This window comes from Triticum aestivum, chromosome 5D, assembly GCF_018294505.1.
Source record: "Triticum aestivum cultivar Chinese Spring chromosome 5D, IWGSC CS RefSeq v2.1, whole genome shotgun sequence".
Taxonomy (NCBI): domain Eukaryota; kingdom Viridiplantae; phylum Streptophyta; class Magnoliopsida; order Poales; family Poaceae; genus Triticum; species Triticum aestivum.
In genome coordinates this window covers 496,314,066-496,326,278 of record NC_057808.1, presented here as the reverse complement: position 1 = coordinate 496,326,278, position 12,213 = coordinate 496,314,066, and the positions used below count along the sequence as shown (strand labels likewise).

General features: G+C 42.0%; 1 pseudogene; it reads right to left on the bottom strand.

Annotated features, from left to right (window-relative positions):
• Positions 1–5,503: 5,503 nt before the first annotated feature.
• On the bottom strand, positions 5,504–11,658 carry LOC123125713 (casein kinase 1-like protein HD16; annotated as a pseudogene).
• Positions 11,659–12,213: the final 555 nt, after the last annotated feature.

Below are 12,213 nucleotides of genomic sequence, written 5' to 3'. Positions count from 1 at the left end.
GTTCCCCTCGCGAAGGACCACGGACTCCGGGGCGGCGGCCTCGGTCGGCGAGGCGGCGCGGCCTCTGCGACAGGCGGCGTGCGCGAGATGTGGCGGCCGGCCTCCTCGGCTGCTCGGGCGGGGCGGAGCCGGCGGGGGGTGGTCGAGGCGCGGATTTCTTCCGATCCAGATCTGAAGGTCGGGCTGTTTTCTCCTCCTCTGCTCACTCCTCCCCTCTGGCTGTCCGCTCTACAGCTCTGGCTGCCAGTTCCGGTGCCGGCGGTGTGCTGGTGGCATAGTCTGAGTCCGGGGGAAACCCTTGGTAGGCTCTCCGACCACGGCGGTGATGGCGCGTGCGCGCATCGCCTTTCTCCTTCGAGGCACTGCTGAGGACTCCCCTATCCATCCCCGTCCCAGATCCCGGGTGAAAACCCAAAACTCGTCTCGGGTTGGGCGGTGGCGGCGCCCTGCGCGTCGTTCCCTCCTTGGAGGCGCCGCCTTGGGTCGTCTGGTTCTCCGTGTGAGTGGCGCCGAGGTAGGAGAGCGCCCGTCGGCTGCGAGTCCAAGCAGAGGCTTCTCCAAGCTTCGCCCTTGGGTCTTTGCAGCTGGTTTCTTCGACAATCCCCCCAACGGCTTTCCTTCTGTTCTCGGTTGCCCGGGCGGGTGGCAGTGCAGCTAGTGGTGTGAGCCTACGACGTGGTGAGAAACATGAGCTATGCCTGTTCTGGGTTACGACCGGCATATGTCCGTGCTCTCGGGTGAGCGCCCAACGACCCGCCGGTGCGGCCTTCGAGCCTAGGCGAGAAGATTGGGGTCTTCTTCGGCGTTGGAAGACAGGTTGCGGGGTCTCAATCCCATGATCCGGCTACTCTCAGTGCTTGCAGGCCTTTGGCTGATCCCCGAGGCTACTCTGCTTTCCTGCTCTTGGTGTCGATGTGCAGCAGGTTTCGACATTACTTGCAGATCTTTCATGTCTCTTCCTTTGTGTGCAGTAGTGTGCGTTGCGTTGTAAGCTGCTCAATCAGCTCCCTTATATCTTTCGGGCGCTCTTGCTTGGTGGCCTTGTGCAATCCTGGCCGGTTGATGGCTTTGTTAATTCAAAATCGGGCTCCTCTTAAGCCTTCGTTCTAGAAAAAAAATAAGGCAACGTTCAAGGTCCGGGTGTCAACTAAGCGTGTCACGTCTCGTACCCGAGTTTGTCTCTGGGATCCGTTGGTACATCTGGTGGCAACGTCGCCTGATCAGTAAAGATGAACAGGTGCAGATTCCAGTTTGTACCGAACCAGCGATTCTAGCACTGGCCTTGAACTGTGTTCGCGCTGCTAGGAAACATGTATCTAATCCGAGAACAAATCGCTGGAAGAAGCCATTGGCAGGAAACCAAGCTCTAAATGTCGACGCTTCTTTTTCAGAAGATGATCACTCGGGTTCATGTGGTGCCATTGTCCGGGTCACAAAGGAATTTTCATTGGTGCTTCTACAGCTAAACTGGAGCATGTCGCGATTGTAGTCTCGGCAAAAGCAGCAGCAGCAGCTCTTACGGAGGGTTTAAAATCTGCTCTTAGCTTTGGGTGCAATTCATTTCGTGTGCAAAATGGATAATCTGGTGGTTGTAGAAGCCTGAATTTAAACACCAGACACTCAATGGTGGCAGCTCCTATACTTGATGAATGTCGCAATATGTTGAACGATTTCGGAAATGTTTTAATCGAACACTCTAATGGGGAGTCAGAAATGGTATGGGCTAGCTTAGCAGGGGCGAGTTGACCCTCCGCCAGTGTGGTCGGACTTTCCCCTTGCTTTATTTCTAGTTTATTAGCTGACTATGTAAGTGTTATTTTAACTTAATAAACCGAGCCATAAAGGCCTTTCCATAAAAAAAAGTGTGCCTACCGCCGCAACGAGTCATAGTAGGCCAGACTAGTTCTTGCTCGTGTATCTTGTGTCTGTTTGTTCGCTTTTTTTTCTTTTTTTTTTCCATTGTGGCTTTTGTATTTTGTTTTGTATTCTCCTTTTGTTATTTTTTACAATTATTTATTTATTTAATCATTTTCCTTTTTTTATTTTCCTTTCTCGGTTTTCTCCTTCTGGGTTTGGTTTTTCTTAGGATTTTTCTCTTTTTTGATTTGTTTTCTCCTGGTTTGATTTTTCTTTTTTTCTCTTTTTGTAGGTTTCCACACTTTCAATATTTCTTCTATATAATATACTAAAAACATATTTTATATGCAGTGAACTTTTTCTAAAGTATGCCAAACTTTTTATTTAATGTACGATGAACATTTTCAATACAAATCAAACTTTTTAAATTTAGAAATTCTTTTCTATATACAGTGAACTTTTTTGACATATGGTGAACACTTATTTTATGCAAACTAAACTCTTCTTATGTATGGTAATTTTTAATATGTATTAAAATTATTAATACACATGAAACTCTTTTGAAAAAAAAGGAAAAAAGCTGATAAAACACCCAGTAGCTAGTTTTTCAAAAACAATTGAACCGAAAAAAATCACTAGAATTATCTCGCCAGATTAAGTCCGCCCAGTGCACTTTTCGACGCCTATGGGGCATTGACTAGGAAAGGTCTGCATAGCAACTCATACCGAGAGTCCCTAGCCGCCGCTCGTGTGCGGCAAGAAGCTGCGGCTTCGCTGAAGCCTGGCAGGAATGGGCAGGCCCACCCTGATTGCGCACGTTTTTTTTCTCTTTGTTTTTTGGTTGATTTATTGTAGTGGTACATACTGTAGCATCTAGTTTACAAAAATGGGACATGTTTTTATTTTGAAAATATTAAAAAATCACATTGAACATTTTGTAATGTCTATTGAACATTTTCTTAATGTAGGATAAACATTCTATTAATACATGACAAAATTTATTGTATTATATGATGAACTTTTTCAATATACGATGATCACTTTTGAAAAAAATATGAATATATATGCTGAACGAATTTCGTATACGCATTGAACATTTTGTAATATACGTTGAACAATTTTGGAATACACATTGAACATTTGTGTAAAGATATGCCGAACAAATTTTAAAAACGCAGTGAACATTTTTATATTCATTGAACAATTTCTAATGTACAATAAACATTTTTATAATGCATGATGAACTGTTTTTAGCATTCCATAAACTTTTTTGAGAAATTCTAATTTATAAAAACAAAAGAAAAAAACAAAAAACAAAAAAGGAAAACAGAAAAGAAAATAAAGAAAGAAGCAAAAAAGGAAAAAGGAAAAACATGAAGAAAACCAGAAAACCGGTAAAAATAAACAAAAACAAATAAAAAAACCCAGTTCAGGGAACCTACTCGAAGTGGGCCAGCCCGTGTCGCTTCCTTCGCTCCCTTCGCTTCAGCGAGGAAGCGCCGATCGGACACACACGGGCGTCATATAGGATTCGCCCTAGCTCAGCCTCCCTCAATCGGCCACCGTTTTTTTTAAACGATCAATCACACTCCTTTGCTAGTTGCTCGCTCGGTTAGTATAGTTCACTTTTTTTTTTCTATTCGTCTTTTGCTAGCTAGTTTCATGTTTTAGGAAAATTCCATCGGGTTTCTTCGGTTAAATTACAAAATTTGGTAAAAAAAGTGTTCATGTATTATGGAATAAGTTTACAAATTTGTAAACATTTCCTGAATTCTAAAAAGTTCATGAATTTAAAAATGTTCATGAATTTGAAAAGGTTCACGAATTTGAAAAAGGTTGATGGATTTAGAAAAAATAATAATCAGTAGGAAGAAAAGTTCAAAAATTTGAAAAACATTCACCAGTTTTGAAAAAGTTCATTAATTTTGGAAAAATTTCATCAATTTTGAAAAGAGTTCAGACAATAATAAGAGTTCTTATATTCTGAAAAAAAGTACATTGATTTTGAAAAATGTTCACGTATTTGAAAATTTCCATCGACTTTGGAAAACCTATTCAGAGGTTTTTTTTTAAAATTCACTAAATAAAGTTGCAAAAAACTGAAATTAAAAATCGAATATTTGAAAAAGTTCATTGAAATGGAAAACAGTTCACTAGAAATTTAGCACAAAACTGAAAAAATAGACGAATTTGGAAAAAAATGTGAAATTTGAAAAAAAAATCACGCATTAAAAATGAAAGCATGAAAAATAAGGATAAATAAAAATAGAAATAAAATAAAAACCATGTAGAAGCCGAAGAAAAACCGGCCAAAATAAAAACTACAAGCTAGCCATGGAAGTTGATTCGTCCGAGGTGGTTAGCCTTTTCCAAATACACGATGAACTTTTTTTTGAATGACATGAAACTTTTTTTGAAATGTTAACATTTTTTACATTTCTATAAATACTTTTGTAAAATATCATGATCATATTTTTTTAATGTGTGATTTCGAAGAGAAGAAGGTGATGCTCGAAAAAAAGAAGGTGAAGCAACCGATGCGGAGGACGCCAAAATGTTGTCCTTGAATTTGGAGTCTTTGGATGCCGACGCTAGAATGATCGTGCAAGTCGTCTGCTACAAGATGTTGCAGCGACAGAAAAATGAGTTGGAGGCGACAGAGGAGGAGGAGGCTACCTACACGGCAACGACGACACCTTAAGCAAGGAGGCTTGAATTGCCGGTTCTGCAAGGCAGAGAATCTATGCTTTTTTCACGGACTGCCGAACTGATATTCTTTTGCGATCGGGCAGGTAGAAACTAAGCATAATTGCTTCTTTTTAGTTGTGATCGAGCATACAACCCGGCGCTGGTGTGATCCAATGCGTGCTATGTATCAGACTTTATTTAAATTTCAAATTACCCTTTACTGACGGACATATACAAGATAACACTGGATGGCCGGCTCCTGCCCGTGGACTGGTCCCCCTATTCGCGGACGGATGCGGGAGAAAATTTACCGGTATGCCCTATGCGGGAGAAAACTAACCGAGGGATATCATCAGCAATCGTCGCACCTAAGACTGGACACACACACACACAGTCTCGTCAGACTCTCAGTGCCACACAATCACACAAAGCCCCTGTTGCAGCGCGTGCGTGCCAAACTATGATATGCTCACTGCTCGTCGTTGGTTAGACGACGTGGCAGAAGACAGCCAAAGGCCACTGTTGCTCTCTCTTACTCGTACTAAAAAGAAAAGGGAGGGGCCAGCGCTGTTGCTGCATTTCAGGTGCACGTTTTCATGCCCACTTGTGCGCGTCTTGGGGCAAAGTTGCCAACCAAATTAACCACGATTATTTACAAACTAGAGCAGGGTACTCCCAGAGGCCAGAGCCGGCCATTCGCAACACAAAATCCCAAAAAGAACCCCAAGAAGCTCAGTAGCGTTATAACTCGAGCAAATTTGCCTCGGAGGTTCACCACAGCCATCAACACGCAGTTCGCCCGTGGCAGATCGAGGCGACGTATAGGTTCTTTGCCCATTGCTCCTGAAATATTGGATCAGTGACAATGTTTTAAAACATATCATTGATGAAACACATGCATGCACCTTATGGCAGAAATTGGAGGAGTTGTTTTTTCTGAAAGGAAAGTACATCTTAATTAAACAATTGGTGTGTGGACATGCTCCGGAGCATATGGCTTTTGGGTGCATCCTTTTAAGACGCTAGCACGGGGCTTATTCAACCGATTTGGCTGGTTATGTGACCGAGTCATGTAATCTTTTTTCTGACCGATTGTGGTCTTGTATTTTAGTATTTTAGGTCTTGTGAGGCTCTTTTGAATATCTGACATCTTTTAGTAAACATGATAGTGTGCATCATATGGATGCAGAGGCCGGGGTTATCCCCTTTATATATATAGAAAGTGAACAGGTCGTCAGATTTGGAGAGCAATTCAGAGCTAGCAAAATATGCAGGGGTACCTTTATAGCCTTGCAAGGGAAAGCAGAAGTTAGAAGTGTTTCGTCCATCGGTTTCTTCTTGGGCTTCTTGGCTCTGCTCATGATAAAAGCGGCCTGGTCAGGCGTTGCTGCACATGAGGTTATTCTGTAACCGGCGTCATACTGCCGACGGAGTCCTTCACTTGGATACAGGAAATCTAACTCAACAACCTGCAGGGTGCAAGATAGATTCAGTTTTGCCACTTGCCATGAGGCAATGCCACATTGATCGCATTAATTTAATGAGTGTTCATCGCGGATGAAATTATAACATGAGGAACCACCAAATTCATGAGAATGATCTATCGCGAAGGAGTGCAGGCAGAGTGTTTTAACCTGGTAGGAGTATCCTGCATTCCTCGACATGACAACACCCCAACGACTCCCAGCAGTGCCCATAGATGTTACATGAAAACCTTCTTTCCACTGTTTACTAATCCACATGTACGGAAAAGATTCACTGACTTTGTATGTCTGCAGTGTGTAAGGAGTTCCTGTGATTGCATCAAAATCAGATTAGAAGTATATATCATGGATAGAAAGTGATCAACAGTCCTCCGTGCTCATATATGAAATAGCAAGGATGTACACAGTAGACAGATGTTGATAAACTTTGTTTAATCACCATATGGTCACGTCATATGAAAATATTTTAAAACAGAAAACTGGTACAATGTTTTCTCAGCGCTAGTTTAAAGAACAGTGACCAAAGACAAATCAATATTGACATGTCCAGGACACACTTACGAATTGTGCCCCAACAATGCTGCGTGACCTCCACGCACAAATTCTGAATTTCTTCTCGAACACGCACCTAAGTGTGTACCTTTTGTATCATAACCGAGAAGGCAGAGAGTATTATAGCCAAGACCCAAAAATCATAAAATAAAAATAAACAGAAGAGAATTGTACAGCTACCCTACATGCAAAAGCAAATTCTGAATTTCTGACGACCCCTACATAACCTTTGCGTACAGGATGTTCTACTAAATGCTTGTTTCAAGATAACTGTTCTTTTTCGGAAGGCATTGACTGCACGTACGACAAAATGCGGTATAAAATTGGTATAACCATAATCTCCTCCGCTCTGACCCCACATAAGCTGTGTGATAAAACGCCGCTGTGATGTATTGGATTAAGACAATACTGCCAGTCTGCCACACGTACAGAGGCATTCTATTCGACAATATAATCTTCACGAAGGGGGCAGTTAAAGCAAATGACAATAGGCCAGTAAGAACAGCAGTTATCAGCAGAGAGCAGCTATTTACAAACCTTTGGACATTACAACCAATGAGCTTCCATTGATTGTTCCAGCTATTGCTGTTATGTAATAGTCATTCCCCCACTGCTCTATAATCCAATTCTACATACAAGGTTAGAAACATGATAGTGTCAGGATTTTGGATCCCTAAAAAATGCAAACTAGAGAAGACAAAGATAGTGGCACACCTCAGGAAGGAAAATCTGTGAAAACTTGTAAACTTGAGAATGAAGGCCGGTCACAGCATCCATGATGAGAGCCCAATGATTTGCTGAAGAAGAAGCTATACAGCTAATTGAAATGCCATCCCCTTTATCTTTTTCTATATGATGATCCAGCCTTGAATCATCTACATTGTAGTGGTATCTAAAAAGGGCAGGATACATATATTTACAGTTACATTAGTTAATACCATATTTTATTTAGGAAGGTTATAAACATTGATCAATAACTACTGAAATAGGCAGGCTTCAGATCTCTCAAACTCTAGAACAAGCAAGCGAGTGTAGCCATAGAAACAGGAGCTTCTTAGGCTTAGATCAAAATAAACGGAAACCAAACGCTTTCATACCTGACAACTAGGATGAATGGTTTAATTACTGAAAAGCATAATCATATTGTTTCGGATACCTGCTTTCACCAGGATATCAGGTACAATGAAAGTCATCATTAGTTCATTACTGCAGATGACATTTAAAAAAAAGTGGAATTCACAACATCGATCATCATCATAAGGCAGTTTTGTTTTCAGCGAAAATCACTACAAGACAGTAACTGGGCCACCTAATGGTTAAAGTCATCTTGACATTGATCTCAGGTATGAAGAACCTATGATGATAATGTGCCTATGAGGCAAGTAGGGGAGGGGGCGGCGAGTGGCCAGGATCTCATGGCACTTGAAGAACTATGAACAGACCACTTGTAAAGGGCAAGGAATGACAATTCATAAAAGAAATAATGCCTGAGCAAACAAACATTAAAAATGAAGAATATGCCATTAATTTATATTTAAAAACAATTACCGCTGCTTCATGGGCGGCCTAGCATTATAAACAGATATCCATTCAGTTGCTGGGCTCCCCAACCGAACTTTTTTCATAGGTTTTTCATCTTGTTCAGGAGTTCCGACCATTCTTCCACGTTTATGTCCAACCTATAATGATGCATGGCCAAATATAATACACGCAAATTAAACTACCGAGTATAGAAGCATGCTGTGGTTAAAGCAGTACAGACCTCTAGAGCTCCATCGATTCTGATGGGTCTTGAAGCAGGTCTTTCGATCAAATCATCAAAGAGAGAAATAAGTTTTTGGTACTTTGGCTCTTCTTCAAATTTCATAGTAGTAACCATCTCAAGAAAATGTTTGAATGGAGCTGGATAGGATCTACACAGCACCTCGGGAGAAGTCTCCATTTTCTTCTTACAAACAAGAAAGCTCTTGTTATCTCCCTGCAATAATAAGCCAATCAACACAAAAGTAGATTTAAGAGAGCTAGTAGAAAATAATAATCAAACTCTGTCGACTTGTCGAGCACATTGAAGACTACCTGACAGTCTTGCCATGGCAAGCTTCCTCTTAACAAAAACAAAAGGGTGTATGCTAGTGACTCCAGATCATCCCTCCTACTAGCTGTACGACCTAAATGGGCATGGACGCTGGCATATCTAATTGTTCCCCTGGGAAATGGGAAAAGGAAAAAAGTCAAATTTGTACAGTAATTATGTACAGAAAAAGTAGTAAGAACAAACCTAAATATGTCTGGCCTCTGGTCATACTGAACATGCTTGCTGGATGATCCTCTTTTCCAGTTGGATGCTGCATAATTTTAGTATCAGAAGAACCATGCGAAAAAGGTTAGTGGGGCATAAGATGCATCAACAATCTATCAAGTAGCCAGTTCCTCTGAGCAAAGGGCATAGTGTTTTGAGAACACCAAGCTGAATATCTTCATGTATGGATGAAACTATCTTATGTAATAGCATACCTAAGCCAAAGTTTATGAGAAAAAGCTTATTTTCTTGAGCAGATCCAGGCTGACCGAGCAAAAAGTTTTCAGGTTTGACATCACCATGTACAAAGCTGGGAATAATAGCAGGAGCAGCAAGTGTTAACACCACTGGGGAAAAAAGCAGCAAGTGTTAACATCAGTGAATAAAAACTATGGGAAATGCAACTCAAAAACATCAAATGGCTTTAAATTACCCTTTGGAGTGAATCTTCTGAAAAATTGATATGGCATCAACGGCAATACGAGCAACCATTTGAAATGGCATCCTGTTAGGGGAGTTCATACTTTCAGCAAGTAGTAAGGAGAACAAGCAGAGAGGGTGAAAAGATGGACAGTATACTTCTTCTGTTCCAGTGAATCCTGAACATCCCAGAGGTTAGGACCAAGCATATCCATTATCTGAAATTTAGAGTGATTGTTCAGTGAAAATAGCATAATGAGTTGAGAGGCACTTCTGAGTGAATTTTTTTCTCTCGGAAAGTTAAACTCACAAGAGTGTGGTAGTCTCCTTGACGACCCATGTAGTGTACCGATGGTATGCCATAACAGCCATTGAGAGTCCTGCTCACAAAAGGATAACATGACATCCTCCATAGAAAACTATACAAATGTAAAAAAGGGATGATTGTGTATAATTCTTACTGATATACTTTCCACTCTAATGGGGTGTCATAGCAACCTGCTCTGCCTTTTCGATGCTCAAATTTAAGTGCAACCTACACGAAGATAAGATTCTTTTTAGATAAAAGAGGATCTCATCAAGCCTCTGATGCACAAACAAATGTATATTATCAAGAACAGATTTTGGTGTCCATTTAATGCAGGTAGATAAGAGAACCTCGTGTGCATTTCGACCGTCGTATGCTCCACCAGGCATATCTATTCGTCTGCCAACATAGACCTTGCCAGAGCTACATTTACTTAACTTCCTACCAGTTATATATTCTGGGGGGTCACATACTACCTGCATCCAACAGTTGAATAAGATTTAGGATTTAGGAGCTTAATTCATGGCAGCTAAACTCTAGCATATAAACTGATATTGGTAGATCAGTAATAATAGCAGCACACGAGAGGCAAACTCAGAAAAACTATGCATCCCGAGCAATATATGATAAAACTATTTTGGTGATGAATTTTTATGCGAAAAGACATTGCAAGTTAGTTCTGATGCCAGAAAATGCACTATTTCTAGAACTAGCCAGCAGAGGTGTCAAGGTTGAGAAATTAGGAAAGGTGTTCAGCTCTGCTACACATATTACGATCTATGAAAGTTGTTTCAGTGAAATATGAGCAGCCACGGGACAATCAGGAAAGCATACCCTCTTTGGCACCGGCGGAATCGTCATGGTCTGAAAACCTTCAGAGATAGCTCCTGGGATGTCATTTCCTTTAGGCTTCGAAGCTGCGCTTTCTCTTCCGACAGTAGCAGAACAATTAACAGCCTATGAATATAAATACTCCCTCCATTCCCTTATACAAGGCCTCTATAAAAAATACATTTTGCATCTATACAAGGCCACTAACAGTAACCGAGGCAAAAATTAATGAAGTTTCCTCGTACTAGCAACTTATTTAATACTGCATGCATGTAGTCATAATGACATTGTGCTACTTTCTTCTCATTCCTTCCTTGCATGCATGCAAGCGTATTAATGAGCCCGATTAACGAAAAGAAAAGTTAAATTGCAAAGCAATCATTAAATTTTATCTTGGTACCTGTTCTGAGTTTGTGACCCTGTATAAAGGAATGGAGGGAGTAAACACTTAACATTCAGTGCGAATGTAAAAAAGGGGGCGTGAAGAACAGAACACGAAGTCATGCTCATGCATACCCTCTCAGGTGCTACCATGGCCTCACTTTCGGGCTTTTCAGCCACTGCACATCTATCGGCGCCTTCGGGGAGTTGGTCAGTCTGCACACCAATATCCTTGAACCCCTTGCCCCCAGGCTTGGAAGCTGGCCTCGGTCTTCCCTCGGCAGTGCCACCGCCACCACCACGCCTTCCAGTCCTCCCCCATGGGGTTACATTGCCAATTTGATGGTGCAAAAGCTACCAAAACGAGTTAAACAGTCAGGCCGGAGCAGGCAGAGATTTAGTCTGGTGATCAGCGAGAGGAATACCATACACATGAATCAAACCACGGTAACCACACCATTGCAGCAGGCAATGACCATGAAAGTGCAGTTAATCAGCTGGCAGCACGGATCATGCTACGATGCGATGAACAAGAGAAGCTTGCAGAGTACACTTTTTCTGACGATAAACAAAAACAAAGGGGAAACGAGCCGTACCCTTTCCTGTGCCGCCTGTGCTGATCCATCAGTGGCGCTATCGTCGCCCCTTCCCGAGCAATCGGCAGCCCTCGCGCCGCCCTCGTCGCCGCCGGCTGCCTTGTTAAAATTGGCCGAATACTTCAAAGTAGATCTTGAACACAAGAATCGTGTCCGGCTCTGCAAACCAATTCCACATACCACCGTAGAGAGTATAATATTTCACGAGTCTAATCTGCTGACAATTTTTCCATAGAGCGACATCACACTGTGGCTCGGTCATTATTCGAACCATTTTCTTGACCCGTTACCGCACATTTTGCGAGGCGGTTTTACTGACACGTCTTGTCGAAGCAGAGATCGTGTCCCCTTATCACGGGATTCTCATCAATACGGGTGTGGGTAACCCATACGCGCCATCAACACGGCGCTTGGGGAATAAGCGAGTTTATAGGGCAAGTGGGGAGGCGCATGGTTTCTACCGCCTTTATAAAGAGATAAGGATTCCCCTTTGTCACCCACGCATTCTTCTTCCTCTGCTCATCCATTCTCTCTCGCTCGAGCTCCAGCGCCCAAGCTTTCACCTTCTCCGCAAAGTCATTCCGAATATGTCCGGAGCGGGAGGCAAGTGGATGGCCTCCTCCGTCACGGAGGAGGACATCACGAAGCTTCGGGAGGCCGGATTGTTGAAAATATGTCCTAGAGGCAATAATTAAATGGTTATTATTATATTTCCTTGTTCATGATAATTGTCTATTGTTCATGCTATAATTGTGTTATCCGAAAATCGTAATACATGTGTGAACACATAGACCATAA